Source organism: Apis laboriosa, unplaced genomic scaffold, assembly GCF_014066325.1.
Source record: "Apis laboriosa isolate Shangri-la unplaced genomic scaffold, ASM1406632v1 scaffold19_cov150, whole genome shotgun sequence".
NCBI lineage: Eukaryota > Metazoa > Arthropoda > Insecta > Hymenoptera > Apidae > Apis > Apis laboriosa.
The window spans coordinates 2,521,908-2,541,236 of record NW_025222278.1 but is presented as its reverse complement, the minus strand read 5'-3'; the positions used below and the strand labels follow the sequence as shown (position 1 = coordinate 2,541,236).

The following is a 19,329-nucleotide window of genomic DNA, read 5'->3' as shown; positions in this document are numbered from 1 at the left end:
TTAAATGCCATCTCATGAGAATTTTTAGAAAATTGTAAACTATCTTTTATTCATTTACCGTTAGATGGCGGATCGATGAATAAGAACAACTTAATTAGTTTTAATATTCGTCGCAAGATAGTGCATCAATGATCATTAATTTTTATAATTTTTGAAAGTTCTATAACAGCTATTAAACGAAAAAAAAATAAACAAAATTAATCAGAAATTAATCTTTAAATACAACTTTAAAATGAATCATAAAAATTAAAGTACGAATTTTGGAAATCAAGAAATTTAACTTTTTCATATTATGTATTATTTTTATTAGTATAGTATTCATAATGTCATTATTGAATAACTTTTATTTATCGATTTATTAAAATATTTTTTACTAAATGATAATCCTTTTTTATTGCCAATTTCTATTAAGAAATATTATGTATTTTAACTTTTTTTATTATAATGAATAAAACAAGTTTTTAAATTCTAATCTTATTATTAATAAGAATCGTAAATTGTTTTTAGAAATTGATAATATTGAGCCAATCCTGACGGTAGTGCAATGCCAGGCCGACCCGTGACAGAGATGAAGCAAGCTTCAACACTCCGTCAATTTCAAAAAATCAGATTAATATTCTGACTCTCCATTGGAGAGTGTATCAGATATTAAGCTGATAAGAACAGATACTACACTTTGATCTTAGCCTCAATAGGCCGAGAAGCGATGTCAAATTAAAATCAAATAGTAAATATAAGTTATACAAGGCTGAATTTCACTTGCGAGAAAACGTATATTCATACATCCTCTAGCGGTGCGTATACGAACCATTTCAAGATTGAAATGAGGGGTGAAACTAGTTCTTATTGTAAGGGATGCAATATCACTATTATAATTATAATATTTTACGATAATTAAAAATTAAATTAACAAATAAAAATTAATTATTAGAAAATTGTATATGTAGAAAATTGTGTTAACATTTTATTACAAAATAAATAAAACTGTTAAAATTAAAATATTTTCATTGATTAATAATAATCGCCAAAAATATTTGATGCGAGATCTAAACTTTATTTATTTATAACTTAATAAATAAGTCATCATTTTCTTGTACCAACTTTTGCATTTGACTTTAGAATTCTTCAAAGACATCTCAAATAAAAATATATTAAATATATTAACACTCTGTATATATCTTATTTATATGTAAACTGAAAATTGTTATATCGATGTTACGCTATTAAGTGAGAGATAATATGCTGATACCAATTATCGATTAGATGTATCAAATAACTTTTAAAACTAACGAATAATCAAAAAGACGATTTTTTCTATTCTTATTAGATACAATTGTCGCTTAAGCAACAATCTTCCATCAAAATCATCGACTATCGAGATAATCCAAAATCGGTTGAAGAAAAGAATTGCAAAGAAAGTGAGAAACAGTCCAGCCCTGTTGGAAAAGGCGAAAACTCACGTACAACGGGCAAAAGGTGGGGGCCCGCATAAAACGTGACGCAAACGGTATCCAGTTCGGTTTGCAGGCCGCAACGAACGATCCGGCCGGCAACCAGTCGCGCTAAATAATCATAACTCAGAGAGACATTTGTAACGCCATGGTTCTCGCTTCGTATTTATCGCTGTTGTTGGTCGGTTTGTTGCAGCAATAACGGTAATGGGCCAGCACGACCGGCCGCTATCCCCCCCCGCTCCTCCCCAACCCACCTCGAAACCGCCTCGGCGACCCTCGAATCCGCCGCCAACGCCGGCCACCCCTCGCCGAGAGCGATTTATCCTCGGGTAATTAGCGCGGGTAATAATTAATGCCGCCGCGCATTGTGCTAATTATCACCGGAGAACCTTTTAAGAAATGAAAGAACATTCGAAATAAAACAAAAGAGGCCGCGACAAGGGGGAGGGGTGGCAAGAGGCCTGCAGGTGGAGGATACCGAGGTGGAGGGTGGTTGAAGGGATGGTTGGGGAACGGAAAGGTTGAGGAGGAGGGGGAGGGAGTCAGATAAATAGGATAGGAGAATGATATTTACAATCCCTGGTAACGAGTCTCCGTAATAATAAGTGGTAATGAGAGAGGGAGAGAGAGAGAGAGAGAGAGAAAAACTGATGGAAAACGTGGAACGTGTTGAGCATGCATCGAGTAGTGGTTGTAATAAAAGATTTTCATACAGGGGATCCCCCTTTTTCTTCTCTCTCCGGTTGTTTCGAATTTATGGAAATTGTAATGATAATGGAGCCGATGGAAATGCCGATTAATCTCGAATATCGATTAACCGCTAGTGCGATTAATGCTGGTTATTGTGAATACCGATTAGCGGAATGAATCACGCGTTTTACTTTTTTTTTTTTTTTTTACTCGAAATAAGAGAAAGGGGAAAATAGAATTTAAGGCTTGTTGCTTAATTTGATAAAATGAAATTTTCTCCCTCCATTCTCTCTTCTCGCCTGCTTGAAAATTAATTATCCATATCTGTTCCGAAATGCAACAAATATCCAAGCTTCGTTGAAAGAGCGAAGAAATCTCATCCCCTATACATATCATCCCTAAAGTATCAGAGGCCTGGCTCGCATCTGCCGGACACCGACTCCAATCTACCCCTCTCCCCCCTCCCCCTTCCAGGTCGAACAAATAAAAAAGAAAACGCATCTTGATACAGCGATGAAGTGAAGGGGGAAGAAGGGGGGGGGCGGGATGGAAGAAGCGGGGGACGGAGAACGGAGAAACGTAGCGAATGGTCGGAAGAGGTCGGGTCTACGGGATGTTTGCGCGCCTATATGTATATTCCAGGGCCGGGTAAGAGGCTGCTGGCATACGTACACCAGCCAGGTAGCGTATGGAACGTGAAATGTGTACGTGTGGCCCCATACAAACGACAGGCAACGGAGCCAAGCAGCTATCCATCAGGGTGCTTTTGTCGCCCTAATGAGAGCCTGAATTATTCAGCTTAGAAAACGCCCCTCTCTCCGAGGGCCCCTTCCCACCTTCTTCTCCACCATCTCCTCCTCCTCCTCCTCCTTCTCTCCGCCTCTTCTTGGGGACTACTCGCTCGAAAACTTGAGAGATACCACCACCACCACCACCATCACGTCCATAGGTCCATAGGTGCGTAGGTTAACGTGCGTGTCTCAGAGCCGACCATTTGATGGAATTTGGCGCCAATTTCAGACCGAACGAGTTAGAACGAGTTTCAAACGTGTTTCGGCAAGAAAGCCAGCGTTCGATTTGGATCTTGTCAAATTATTTATACGACGAGTGAGAATTAGTTAGAAAATGGATTTGGAAAAAGGTGAGAAGACGAACAATTTTTAATGTTTCGATCATTATAACGCGACATTATTCGCATATTAATTAATTAATTAATTAAGTAATAGAAATTTACGTTTGAAGGTAGGAATATACGAAGGGATACGATTCGACGAAAGTGATGAATAATAAATCGACTTATTAAATTGAACAGTCGTAAAAAGGATAAAGCCATCGAAAATATTTATTAAATCCCCCTCATCAAAAATTCTCGTTAAATAGAATAAAATAAATTCGTAAAACCAATGAATCTCTCGAGACTCGTCTCACACCACTTTCTACCACCAGTCAAACAACCCCCTACCACTTATTCCATAAAATAGGGCAAAATTACGGTTACGCCTATTCAAGCCATCGTCGTGAGCTCGTTGAATCGCGAAAAAAATTCAAAAAGCTTCAATTGAAAAGGCGAGTTATTTTTTCAATTCTTGCCCCTTTCCCCCCTCTCTTCCTCTTCCTCCCCCACACGATCGTTTACACCGGCGCCACTTTCGATCCCCGCCTTCGAAATTTCTCTTTTAAAAGACACGATTCCGACGATCCGGCACACGCAAAAATGAAAAATTCACGAATTCACATCCACGAAGGGATGGTTCGGCGCGCAAGGTCGCATCCCTATTAAATCTAACGAAGAGATTTTTCTTTCTTTTTTTTTTTCTTACCCTCCCTCCCTCTCTTTCTCCACAACGCAGACCGGGTCTGTCAACTAATTTCACCGGCCGGATTTTAAAATCATGGCCAGTGGAAGGCCGATTCATCGTCCGTGCATCGTTCCTTTTCAAAACTGGAACGTGCACCCATAAATGCTTGAACGGCCCCAAGACGTCGCTTTACCTCGTACGAACGTATAAATACTGAGCCTTTGCCTTAGCGCGACCTCTTTCATATATAAGTCCTCCTACCGGGTGGTATTGCACACGTTCCTGGGCTGCCTATGCAAAGCTCATTTCCTCGGAGATAATTGCACTGTGATATCGCGAAACTCATCCTTTTTGTGCCACCGGGGGAGAAAGGACGGGCGGAGATTGGAGGGGGAGGGGAGGAGGGAGGGTGTGTGGCACACTCGGGGCGAGGAAGCTCGGTTTTATTAAAGTTCCTTGCACGTTGGATGCGCCCTTACTTTTATGCTGCCGTTTCAACGGCGAAAACTTGCCCCGTAAGTCGATAAACTTCGCGGTAACTAACCAGACATCCCAGATTTCCGTGTGGAGCGCTCGCGTCGAACTCGCGCCATACTGGTTTTACGAGCCTTCGCTAATCGTGTCCTCGGGTATAAGGGATATTAGTATTATTGTTTTTTTCTTTTTTTTCCTTCTTTTTGCACGCGGTGCGAATGTAAATTTATTATATTATATTATGTTATATTATATTATATACGTACGATTTTGGAAAAAAAGTACAGCAGTGTGTTTCGAACGAGTATTTATTTAAACATCGTTTAAATATTAAACACTCGCCTCTTTTATAGAAAGCGTATACCTTACGATTTCTCGGATTAAAATCTCTTCGACAAACTCGATTCGACTTGAAGGTGTTTATCGCGTTAATTAATGATTGTTTGTAGAATACCAGAGTCTATCTCTTAAGATTATTTGATTTTTTTTTTCTTTTGCTCGATAAATAAACTTTGCATCTCGTTTGTTTCATTTTTAACTCGTGTTTTTAATTGATGTAACTCGATTGCGAAGCTATTTGGTGTTTCGTCGAACTTGGACTTCGTCGAATTGAAGTATCATCACACAGATTCAAAATAACATTTGTCAATTCAGGAAATTTTCAATGTATCTCTGAAAGTGTTTGGTCAAATTTTGTTATGCAATCGAAAAGATTATTTATTTTATAATTTAATCGTACACGATCGAAACGATTTCTACCCTCGTATATAAATTAAATCCTACTTTCGTTTATTTTGTTAATTATCAATGATTTTCGTGAAACAAAAAAAGATTTTATAAATAAAACGGAGAGTTTATATAATATTTATATTTTTCAATGCACGTTAAATTAAATTTCCTCCGATAATTTATTAATTCGTAACTCCGTTAATTAAACGAGTAAAATAATTGTAAAATAATAAATATAAATATATATATAAAAAAAAAAAAATATCTTAATCGAAACAGCGACTAATTTTGTAAATGTACAACTTCTGAGGCAAATGAATTAACGCGTCGGGGAACATATGCGGCTCGTGGTTTTCAGAGGGTTTGCCCTTAAATAATTGCTCGGGGTTGTAGGGATCAAATATTTAAAAACATACATTACACATTGTGCACACTCTCAAATAGAATTTTTGCCCGGAGCCATTCGTTAATCAATGAAACAAATTATCACGTCTCTTTAAACGCGATCAAAAATTAAAAAGAGAATAGATAATAAAATTGATAAAATTATTTCTATTATATTTCCACTTTTTATAAGACCATCAATAACAATATTTTTAATCCCACGAACGAAAATTCTAAATAAACAATTCTAAATATTTAATTTGACTAGTTGTTAAAATTCCTTAACTCCAAAAATATTGGAAAAAGCAACTGGAAATCAATTCCAAATTTTGGTTGAATTCAAAAAAAAAAAAGTCACACCTATTATTTTCAAAAAAATTTCTTCCAATTTCCATGTTCACAGGAAATCGAAACAATCTTCGTCCTTTCGCGAACCGTCCTTCCTTCCTCTCTCTCCCCCCTCCCCCCTCGACCCCCCCAGGAAGCCAGCAACAGCACGATGTATAGAAAATCGCGAGGCACCGGAGACACCGTGAAATTTATCAAATTTCTGTCTCGTAGCGTAACGATCCGGGGATGGGTGGAGAAGGGTGGTGGGACAGCACAGCGAGAACAGACGTCGAAGGTGAGGGTGGGTGGGTGCGCGAAAGGCGGACGGGCCGCTACATCCGCAAAGCTATTATAACCGCTCGAGCGAATCTCTATTAAAACGTGTTTACACTGGCTTAGGGGTTGACTCAGGCCGCCCCTCCTGGTCCTTAGTTTCAGCCCAACTCCGCTCCTTCGTGCCATCCCCCGTGCAGAGACCTCATCTATATATATATATATATCGTCTATATATATATATATGTACCGCGTGTTCCTACCACGGTTTGCCAATGTGTACACGTGGGGACGGGGCCACACTCGCACACCCCTGTACCCAGTAATGCCTATCTAATTGTCGCGTGTATGAATAGTGAATCCCGGAGCACTCGAGGCTATGAGCCGGATCCGAGCTAACATAAGGGGAGAGCCATATGAGCTAATCTATATTATGATAGCCCGAGCCGCGGGCTGCTCCACCCTTCCCCAACCCCCTGTCCTCCATCCAAGGGTCCGCTTGTCGCGTGTGCTTCACCGCCGCCTTCAAGAGCCTGTCCGTGAACGGGGAGGTGGGTGGCCGCTTTTCCACCACCCTAACGGCGCCTTTATCATTATCTAACCGCTGCGCCGCGCTCATCCTGACGAGGTTACTTCACCGCGCGTGGATCCGCGCGCGCCATCGCGGTCTTCGTTCAAATATGTATGGTCGTTCTACTTTGCTCAATAAGTAATCGTTTCGCTATCACCTCGTTGGATTGAGAATGGTGGGGGAGTGGGGAGGGGGAGATCCGTCAAGGATTTTTTTTTTAGGTTAGGTTAGGTAACCTAACCTCGACTCGATCCACTTTGCTCGATAAGTAATAGTTTTGCTATCATCTCGTTAGATTGAGAAAGATGGGGGAGAGGAAGAGAAGATGGAAGAGAGAGAGAGAGTGGGAGATCAAGGATTTTTTTTTTAGGTTAGGTTAGGTAACCTAATTTCGACCCGATCCACTTTGCTCGATAAGTAATAGTTTTGCTATCATTTCGTTGGATTGAGAAAGATGGGGGAGAGGGAAGAGAGAGGGAGAGTGGGAGATCAAGGATTTTTTTTAGGTTAGGTTAGGTAAGCTAACCTCGACTCGATTCACTTTGCTCGATAAGTAATAGTTTCGTTATCACCTCGTTAGTTTGAAAAAGATGGAGAAGAGGGGAGGGGAAGATCCGTCAAAGATTTTTTTTAGGTTAGGTTAGGTAAGCTAACCTCAACTCGATTCACTTTGCTCGATAAGTAATAGTTTTGCTATCACCTCGTTGGATTGAGAAAGATGAGGGAGAGGGGAGGAAGAGGGAGAGTGGGAAATCAAGGATTTTTTTTTAAGTTAGGTTAGGTAAGCTAACCTCAACTCGATTCACTTTGCTTGATAAGTAATAGTTTTGCTATCTCGAGTTGGTAGAAGGATATTCGTGAAGAATAGTTTTTTTCTTTTTGGTTCAGGTTCTTATTGGTAAATTTTGTTTCAATTTAGTTTGCTTTATTTATCACATTTGTTGGTGAATGAAATAATAGAGAAATATTCGTTAGGAATAAATATTTTTTTTTTTTTTTTTGGTTAAGTAAACCTAAGTTTGATCCCTATTTTATTCAATAAGTAACTGTTTTGTTATTATCTCTTGATATGGAGATAATAGAGGAATACTTGTTAAAAATAATCGTTTTTTTAGATTATGGGCCAAATTATAAAGACGAAAGAATTATTCATCAGGAATAGTTTTTCTTTTTTTTTTTTTAGGTTAAGTTTATCGCAACTCAATCTACTTTGCTTAATAAATAATCGTTTCGCTATCACCTCATTGGATTGAGAAAGATAGAGGAGAGGAGGAGATTCGTAAAGGATTTTTTTTTTAGGTTAGGTTAGATAAACCTTAACTCGATCCATTTTGCTCGATAGTAATAATAATTATTATCTTGAGTTGATGTGAAAATATGATGAAGGGATATTCGTGAAGAATAGTTTTTCCTTTTTGGTTCAGGTTCTCTTATTGATAAATCTTGTCTCAATTTAGTTTGCACGATGAGTAATCGTTTTACTTATCACATTTGAAATAAAATGATGGAGGAATATTCATTAGGGATAGATATATATATATATTTTTTTTTTTAGGTTAAGTAAATTAAATAAACTAGATTTGATCTATTTTGCTCAATAAATAACAGTTTTGTTATTATATCGTTGATGGAAATAATGGAGAGATATTTATTGGGAATAATCTTTTTTTTAGGTTATGGATGAAGCTAAAAGGAATAGTTTTTTTTTTTAAATTAAGTTTATCAATTTAATCCACTTTGCTCAATAAATAATTATTTTAGTTATCACATTTATTGATGTAGAAATGGTGGAAGAATATTCGTTAAAAATACATTTTTTTAAGATTAAACCTTGATCTATTTTGCTCAATAAGTAATCGTTTTGCTATTATCTCGTTTTTGTAAAAATGAAAGGATACTTGTTAGAAATAATCGTTTTTTTAGGTTATGGCCCAAATTATAAAGACGAAAAGATTATTCATCAGGAATAGTTTTTCTTTTTTAGGTTAGGTTCAACTCGCAACTCAATCTACTTTGCTCAATAAACGATCGTTTTGCTAACATTTTGTTGAAGAGGGATATTCATCACGGGTAAGATTTCTTTTTAAGTTAGCTTCGCTTTATTCTTTGCGGTGGATAATGAAATCGCAACTCTGACGCGTTTGAGGTTTCAAGTATGTATGTAAGTATGGAGCTGTGGTTTCAAGTTTGTAAGTAGAGGAGGTTATATGAAAGAGAGGAGGTTGCAGGGCTTTTAGTCACGGGGAGAAGTTTTTTTGAAGAGTCTTTTTCCGTCGTTTCTTTTGCTCGTTTTTTTTTTTTTTTTGTTAAATATTATACGTAAGAAACGCGGTTGGGAAAGTCTGATGAGTTTGTTTTCTTACAAATACGGTGAAAAGTTTTTTGATCTTTGATTATAATTTATCGGTGATTCTCGTAAGTAAAATTAACAAAAAGTGGAAAAAGTTCTTTTCTCGTGCGATAAAATCAATTATCACGAAGTAAAGTGTATACAATTTATATTTACATGATTCATTAACACATTATTCGCGTAATGAAAAATTAAATAATTACGATCGTTCGTAATAATATGACGAACAATTGATCGAAACGAAAGGAATTAAATTAAAAACGATCCTCGATTAAGCATTCCCTCAACATCCTCTTGTCTTTACGTTCGACAAAGGGCCACGAAGTGTCGTAAGCTTCTGTTAATTTATCACGACGGAAGTCGAGGGTTGGAGTCGCTCGTCGTAATATCACCCCTCCTCCCGTCCTTTTCTTGCTATCCAAAGCGCCGTCTTCCCTCTTCCTTCCTTCACGCTTCCGGTGATGGATGCAACCGTTCTATTTTATATACAAAAGACCTAATAGTGGTAAACGTTCAAGGGACGCTCGCTAATGTTCCGACTGCTATTAAGGCGCGTACACAAGCGACACGTGGCTCCGCACACCGGAGAAAGAATAGAGGCGTAAAAGATAGAACGTTACTGATATTACTGAAGGGGAAATCTGTCATAAGAATATGAAAAGAATATGAAATAGAATCAGAAAGATTCTCGTTCCTTCACCAACGATATATAAATTACAAACTTCAAAATATTTCGTAATATTTTAATTTCTTCCAGAATATAACAACTTATTCATATTCTATATTCATATTCTACACACGTTTCGTTAAAAAAATTTTGTTAAAATATTTCAACGATACCATCCATCGATTCTTCAATGATCCATCTTCGATCCATCTAGAATTTCTCTCGATGAATTTGACCTTCTCTCCAGCGCGGATTCGAAGGCAAACGGCACGTTTAGACGTGTAGAAAGTTTGTTCTGCCAATGGTTAAGTTCAGCGTATCCAGGGGCTTGTAATAGGGTGGGCGTCGCGCAACGCGGAGGGAGGAAGTGTATGGCGGGATTCAGGAGCGTCGGGACGCCGGACATCGCAATCTCAACGTCCCGCCCAGCCCTCTTTCTTTTCGTGCCACTCGACGTCTACCATTGTGATGGTAATATCCCCGGGTACGAAGAGGGGAGGGGAGGATTTATCGCGTAGTCATTCCAGAATTAGCTTTCCTTCATTGAGATCCATTATCTCTCTCTCTCTCTCTCTCTCTCTCTCTCTTTTTCTTTTCTTTCTTTTCCTTTTTCTTTTTTTTCCTCCACGTCCACGTAAGACGCAACGATTCGTTATTCGAAATCTTTCTTATTTATTTAACGGAAACGGAACGCGTGTCGAAACGTGTTTTGAGAGAATATTCCTCGTTGGCCTCCGTTGGGGATCGATATCTCGTGGCGTGTTACGTCAGGATTTCATAACGACATCGACGCCAGATTTATTTTAATCGCCCGATTAAATGTCGCTTAACGAGATTTGTGTTGAAAATGTAATCGAATACGAATTGAAGTGTCGACGAGTGTGTTAAACTGTTGAATTATTCGCTCCTCGTTGCTTCAAGAGCTGTTAATGAAAATTGATCGAGTTCGAATAACGGGAATAGTTACACCATTAGTCCCTCCCTTTCGAGCTAAGAAAATTTTTTTAACTTTTCCTTTTTTTTATGAAGGAAATTTAACCACGAGGCGTGTCACAAGATCGCCACAAGTTACGAAAAGAAAATAACAAAGGGATGCATCCAGGTTACTGTATACAAACGAATATGCAAATATCCTCTTGAAAATATCCACTCACACGTCTCTCCACGTTCTCTAACAATCGTTCCAACAACATACCGATGCACGAATCGTTGTGAATCGTTGTAAGGGGGTGGGTCGAGGTAGAGGATGAAGAGGCACGGATAGACACGCTACAGATACCGGAAGGCAGGAGCCGAGGTTGGGTTGAGGGCGCCATTACGTCCGGCCACCCTTCGGTCCTCCACTTACCCCTAACGACGTTCCGGGCAAATAAAAGTTGATTTCTCTTCCCTCCCTCCCTCCCTTACGGATCCTCGGCTCTTACCCGTCCCCACACCACCGTCCCCGCATCCACTCGGCTGCCTAGCCATCCCTCTCCGTGTCTCGTCCCTCCATTTCACCGCTTTATCTCTTTAGCTGCCTTCCGCCTCATCAGCCGGCATATCAGGCCGGCATTCCTCTCCTTCTATCTCCTCGCGTCCGGTCGACGACTCGTGCCAGTCGATACGAAAAATCTTCGTTTCTTACGGATAGGGATTCCTTGCTTCCCACCGTTAATTGGAGGATGTTGGAGGATGTCGATTTCATACGTGTGACCACGAAACGTGATACAGGCTACGTGTGGGATCGTATTCTGTTCCGTTGATTTAATATTGAGAGCAAAAATTCATCTCTTTTTGTCATTATATATATGCGTATAGTTATTTTATTTATAGTTTGTTTCGAGTTTGATGCATTGTTGTTATTAATAAATGTTGTGTATCGAGTTAAATTTTAGAAGAGAGATTATAATGTTATTGGTTTATTCTCTCGATCGAAATAAATCTTCAATGATACAATAGGGATTCTAAACGGTGATAATTTACTGTATACACGTTTGATCTTGGTGATAGAGAGATCGAGTCTTAATGATAACACGCGGCACGTGTCGGTGGGCGTTCAACGAATGTGACAAAGCGATTGGGGGGATGTTAGGGATAGCATCGATACTTGGGGATGTTTTCGTGAATGCTGCTGTATCTGTTAGGTAACATTTAGTTCAGAATTCGTATATTTATTAAAAGAATTTTGTATAGATCAATTTCTTCTATTTTCAAAAATTCTCAACTTTGTGCGTTCAACGAATGTGACAAAATGATTAAGGAGATGTTAGGGATAGCATATTTGGGGATGTTTCCTTGGATGCTGCTGTATCTGTTAGGTAACATTTAATTCAGAATTCGTACGTTATATTTATTAGAAGATTTTTGTATAGATCAATTTCTTCTATTTTCAAAAATTCTCAACTTTGTGCTGGCAAAAATGGGGATTGAGTTAATGGATAAAAACCAATAATAAATGTTATAAGATATTAATACATCGAAATATCGATAAAAACAGTAATAAATATTAATAGATGATATAATGGAAAATTGAAAAGTGTGTGTTTTATATCGAATAATTTATGAATCATTATTCAAGAAATATACAAAGTTGTTCGTTGATCGATTGTAAATATATATATATAGATATAAAGAACGAAAGAATTAAGAAAAATATAATGGATATGAATCCATGTTGATACGATTTTAATGTAAATCGAAAGGATACCGATGGAATTAAATCGCTCGGATTCAATAGAAATAGGGGAGCTCGGTTTACGAGTGAGTGAAGTTCGATAGCAAGAATCAAGCCTCGGTTGAATACATTGTTCAATGACGCAAAACTAAATCCACCAACCGGAACCATCGATTTTATTCACGCGTAAAGGTTTATTTCCAACGAAAAACCGCCCTCTGTCGATGGTTGTAGCGATTCAAAGAAACATCATGAAAACGCTAAACTTCATATATCTGTACAGATATTCTATATCCTTAAATTGAATGGCTCGAATAAAAATCGAAATATTTAATAACTTTCCAAGATTTAATTTATATGGATAAAACTGAAGATCCAAACTCGAGTCAAAAGAATTACAACAAAATTTCGAACAAAATTTCAATCGTTCATAATGAAAAATCGTCTCGAACCCTCTCTGTATATTCATTTTCGACGTAGAAATTCGAATCGAGCAGCCACCTTCAATCGAGTTAATGCGATAAAAACGGCGCGGCATGCCGCTCTCGATTCAACGAGAAACGTTCTCCAACATTTTACCCTGCGCGATTGGGAATCGAAGGGGATGGGCGGCACGTGGCTCGTTGCGGAGGGTGCCTAACAGAATTATAAATTCAGCAGCGGGCAGCGAGCACACCTGAGTCTATTTCGCGGCGCCCGGCTAGATTTCCCACTCCTGGCCGCGCCACCATTGTGTTTCGTGTGCGAGCTCGAACACGGCTAATTGCCATCCTAATAATTGTCACGGGCCGCATGCGGTGTCCATGGTCTCTTGCATCACTGTTTCCGCCTGTAAATGATGACCACCCGGCCCGCTATCCAATCTACGCTTATCGAACGAAACCGCATGATATCCGAAGATTTCTCGTGGATCTGCCTTTGTGCGGGCACAAATCATCCCTCACGTTACATTACGCGTTGTCGACTGGTTTACTGCCGCGCCAGTTTTGCAACGTTGATGCAGAGATCCGGAAAAGATGATCGATACCAGGTTTTGATATAATTGGTGCTTCATCTTTGAATCCGATGGTTTCGAAATTCTTTTGCGCGAGAGACGATTGTTGGGCGGATGAAAAGAATTTTCTCTGCTTTTACGGAAACGAAGAAGTTCATTTTTGAACAGGTGAAATAATTATCCTTTATATATCTTAAGCAAATTGTAAAATATAGTAGTATGCTGTTGAATAATATAGTATAATAGAAATAGTAATGTAAATACTTAAATAATAAAATTTATTTGAAGAATAATATTATATATTTTAAATATTGTCTGATTAATGTATAAGATTATTATACAAATTATATAAAAAATAAAATTGTTTTCAATATTATAATATTATTACTTTTACTTATTAAAGAATTGTATATATTCTCATATTTCATTATATTGAATCATTAAATATTCTTAATGTTTATTCGTTCAGTTAACTTTGATTGAAAGCAAATTAAATTTAAATTGAATTTAAATTTGCGCGCTTGCCGCGATTGTATTTCGTACAGATCGATAAAACGATATTAGTTTATCCTTCGATAATCGAAGATGTCAGTATATCCTTCAATAGTTAAAAGTGTCAGTGATCGTGAATCATTTTTATCTTAAAGTGTCACAAATTTTAACGTAAGTACTGAAAAAAATTTGATATAAAGTTTGTAATATATAATATTAATATGTTTAGTTATTTTATTTGGTTTATAATTTTAATTTTTTAGGATAAAGAATCGATTGTTATCAGGATATTGGATTGCATATTGAATTGGATTATCATTCGTTTCTTTTTATTTCATCAATTTTGGGGTAAGTTAATATTTTTAATGATAATTTTTAATTGATTTTACATATAAATTTATTAACATTATTATTTGGCAATGTATTTATAAATACACAAATATTTATATTCCAAATGATACATAACCTCTAAATTGTACATATATATATATATATATACATCTTCTATGTACTTCTATGTATTTACATCTATTGAATTTATGATATAGATTTATCATAAAATATTATTTATAATATACAATTATTGGAAAATAATTTTTAACAAATAATTTTCAATTTATTCATACTATTCATATCAAGATTAACCATATTATAGATAATTTATATGCATAATCCATAATTGATAAGATACTTATCATCATGTTATTGATAATATTATACATGTATTTAAAATATTATATCAAATGCATCAATTTTATATGTTGCATTCATTATTGATTTCTTTACAAATGTTGATTTTAATAATGGTTTAGATTATTATAAAGATTATTTTTTGCAATTTATTAAGAATTAATAATAGATGAATTATTAATTTTTCTTATGGTTTATATTTTATGTGAATTCTTACATAAATATATTTTATATTATTATATTCTATTATTAATTTAAAAATGAAAAAATTTTTATTTCTAATTATGATTATATATTATTATTTAAGTTGCAGTCATAAATATTATTATATAAAGATAGTAAAATTTCTTAATATTTTACTAATTAAAAGATAAAATGTGAGATGCTGAAATAAATTCAGGAAATTTTTAATTTAATTAAATATTTTCTGATTTAATATTTGACAGTCTTCTAATTATAATTAAAATTTATATAATTTGATTAACTTGTGCAGCTGTATATTAACTAATATATCATTATTAATATATCATTTTATAATAAATAAAGAATTTTATTATATTTATTTAAACATAAATTATTTGATTAAATTTTTAATTTTCTTCTCACATTCTTTAAATATTTTATAAATTTTATATATTTCAATTAAAACTAAACTATTGTTGTTAATTTGTTTTTTCATTCCATTTTTGTATTATTATTATTTAACAATATTCATCTATATATTTTATAACTATAGTTGTCAATTTGTTTATTGTTTTGATTCCAATTTTTAACAATTTTTAATGCATTCAAACAAACANATTTGTTTTTTCATTCCATTTTTGTATTATTATTATTTAACAATATTCATCTATATATTTTATAACTATAGTTGTCAATTTGTTTATTGTTTTGATTCCAATTTTTAACAATATTATTACTATAATATATTATAATATCCATCTATAATTTGAAATATTTTCCAATTTTTAACAATTTTTAATGCATTAAAACAAACAATAGCTTACATTAATTCTTCTTTTCTCCAATATTTAATCATATTCTTTAAATGTTCTATAAGTTAGTTCTACATATTCCAACAAACTATTGTTATCAACTTGTTTATCTTTTCATTCCATTTTTATATTATTTAATAATATTCATCTATATATTCTATAACTATAGTTGTCAACTTGTTTTGATTCCAATTTTCCAACAATACATTCTAACAAACAATAGTTTACATTAATTCTTCTTTTCTCCAACATTTAATCTTATTCTTTAAATGTTCTATAAGTTCTATATATTCCATCAAACAATTGTTGTCAATCTGTTTATCTTTTCATTCCATTTTTGTATTATTATTATTTAACAGTATTCTATATATTCTCAAAAATTATAGTTATTAATTTGTTTGTTGTTTTGATTTTAATTTTTAACAATATCTAATTTTTAATAATATTAAATTATTATAATATATTACAATATGCATCTATAATTTGAAATATTTTTCAATTTTTAATAATACGAATGCATTCCAACAAACCAAAAATAGCTTACATTAATTCTTCCCTAACATTTAATTCAATCAATAATTCAAAAAACTAAATTACACGTATATATATTATATCACGTATTGAATCGGTAGCGTAGTTATCAGCTTACCGTCACGTATGAAAATCCTCAATTATTATCGGTGAATCGAGATTGAACCGTGCCAATCCGAGCATGGAATATCCCGTATCGTCTAAATACGCACTATCCTCGAGTATCTCGCACGCGTCAGGTCGTATCCTTCGCTACGCTCGTATTATCGAGATTGGCCTCGCCTCCTTCTCTATTCTCTCACTCTCTCGAACGTCCTGACCGTTTCGTTCCCGTCTCGGCGTCTCTCTCCACCGCTCACGAGCCCCAATCACACCGGCAGCCGCTAAGTGCGATCCATTACGCGTAATGGAATGTGCCAATTATAACATTTGCTGAATAATTGGCGGACGCTTGGCTGCGCCTACCGATGCGGCAGGCCGACACACAGGATATAATACATATGTATACGTGTATGCTATTATACAGGGTGCTTCCGGTTTTAACGGCAAATCATTGATAGCATGAAACTAGATGTAGAGAAAGGAAGATAAGGAGATGAGGTAACTCGAGTCTATGTTTGGAAATTATAGGTTAGGATCCGCGCGAAGTGAGATGGAGATAGATAGCACTGACTTCGTCACATTTCCGTTTCGTTCTGTCTCTGTCTCGCTGTTGCTTCATTTAATACAAACTTAAATTGTTCATAACTTAATAAATAATTCTTACCCGATATTTTTGTATAGGAACTTTTGTGTTTGTTTTAATCTCTCGACAATCGATTCTCTAAAAATGTTCATGAATTGAAATATTAATATCTCGGGTATTTATATAGTTATAGATTGTAGTTTATAGTTTCGATTATGTGTTTCACATTGTTTTATAATGGATGAGGATGAAATTGACTTTCAAATTTATTGATCATTTGAATATTAGTATTCTTGCAGTAAAGTTTTTAAACAGCATTAGATAGTTAATGAAGTTTAATATTTGTTGAGTAATTGGTTAGGCAGAAATATTTATTAGATAGAAAGGTAGTTCTTATATGAAAGATATAACGTGGAAAATACATAGAGTAAATTAGATTTTCTGTTCAAATGTTATATTTGTGTTAAGTTTTGTTTCCTATATTTTAAATTAAAATAAAATTATATATATGGCAATATTGATCTCCATATATGATTCGTATTCGTTAAATGCAGTCAAATTGCAAATTGGCCAGTTGTATTTGTTGAAAAAATATAACGAATCTTTTTTTTTTTTTTCGAGTTATTAATTTTTTAACTCACTCCACTCCAACTAGGTAAATGGAGCGTTAGCGTTTTGCTATAGAACTTTACATGTGTAATATTTGACATATAGGGTGTTTTGCAACAAATGTTTTTTTTGTAAAGTATTATAAAAATCAAGAATTTAATTATTTTATAATAAAATATGATTTAAATTTATTAAAAATACTGGAAAACGAACATTTTCCAATGCATTCTTGTCATTTAATCAATTACATCTTCTATTTTATATTTATTATTATAATAAAGAAGAGTAAAAAATTGATTTCATAGTCAATAACAATTTCATAGACAATGCATCGCAGACAAATTTTTTTTCTTCGTACATTCGTACATCCTGTGAAAAATAAACTTTCACTTGTAACCCGCCACGTATTATGGAGCACCCTGTATAGTGTTTCGAGGCAGGGGGATGCGTAAAAACGTTCGCTGACGTGTACGCAAACTATAACCGAGTTATGCAGCCTGCATTTTTCCATCAGCTATCCGGCGCTGATCAAAGTGCTCCGCGCACCCGTATAAAACGGTAGTAATACGTCAAGTATAAAATGTTGTTTACGGAATGAGTTATCCGGCAGAGTTTAAATCAAAACTTATGAAAGGCTTTACTTCGATTTTGTTACGCGCCAGCGCTTTTTATCCCGGCTCGTCATTTTTGTTACAACGCGAAATACACGTTGTGGTATCGGTATCGATGAAATAAAAATGACCGTGCAAGATTAAAAAGCGATAATATGTTGTATGGCGTTTGTTATTTGAAGGTTGACAAGAAGTAGAACAAAAAATTTTTGTTGAGTAACGAAATAGAATTTTATTTAAATTTTAACTAAAAAAAAAAAAAAGAAAAAAAGGATCATGGACTACTAAAAATGAATATTTCTTTAAATCTACAATAAATATCAATAATTCTCTCGATTCTCTTATAAGAGAAATTAATTAAATCAACTACATCGTTACATTATTTCGATATTTGCGTAATATTTAAATTGTATTTAAATTTAATAAATATGATCTTCGCAAGAATATTTTTTAACTCGCTTCATTACCAAAAAAAAAAATCAAAAGAAAAAAAAAACAGAAAGGAAGGAAAAAAAAAAATAAATCTATCGTCACCATTTTTTTTTTTTTTTTTTTTTATCCGAAACATTCGAATTCCATTCCAGTAAAATAAACGATACCCGAATTTCTCGTCGTGGCATTAAACGAGACGCTAAAACGGATCCTGAAAGACTCGATTAACGAGCGAACCGCACGCTGAAAGCTTAACCACGGCGAATCCTTTTTCGTCCTCGCGAGCCACCGCGGCGATCAAAGTGTAACGAGCTTCAGCATCGAATATATATCGGGGGTGGCGCTTTTCGCGAGCGACCAAGCTTCCCTATGCACACGTGTATTAAGAAATAAAAAAAAAAAAAAGGAGGGAAGCGGAAGGGGCAGAGAGGGGGAGGAGGGGTCGAAGAGGGCAAAGGAAAAACGAAGATAAAGAAAAAAATTGGGAGGAGGGGAGGGAAAAACGTATTTGAACGAAAGAGAAAAAAGAAGAGAGAAAAGGATGAAAATACCCGGTCGAGTCGACTGCATATAGTATTGGTAATCAGGTTACGGCGAGGCAGAATTTTAGCATCGGTGTGTGATTGGCGATTCGCGATGATCAAAGTGTAGAATGTCGGTGACACTGGTGGATGGTTTTCGTGGCGGGGGTGAGGGCGGATAGAAAGGGGTGAGGGAGGTCTCGTTGAAAACCACGTTAGTGCGCGTGTTTTCGCGCGATCCAATCCGCGGCAAATTAACCAACCGAGGAAAACCTTGTTACCTTCGAGCCAGTGGCGCTGGCTTCATCCAGTTCCGTTTCCGCTTCCTCGGGATAAAGGGTGTGCCAGTGCTACCGTGGCCACGTGCCTAAAAAAAAAAAAAAAAAAAAAAA

The 19,329-nt window shown here is 35.4% G+C and overlaps 1 non-coding gene across 1 annotated transcript; it reads right to left on the bottom strand.

Moving 5' to 3' along the window:
• Nucleotides 1-514: 514 nt before the first annotated feature.
• On the bottom strand, nucleotides 515-708 carry LOC122712201. Its single transcript, XR_006346281.1, has one exon. It is a non-coding gene; the product is annotated as a U2 spliceosomal RNA (small nuclear RNA).
• Between the last annotated feature and the right edge of the window lie 18,621 nt (nucleotides 709-19,329).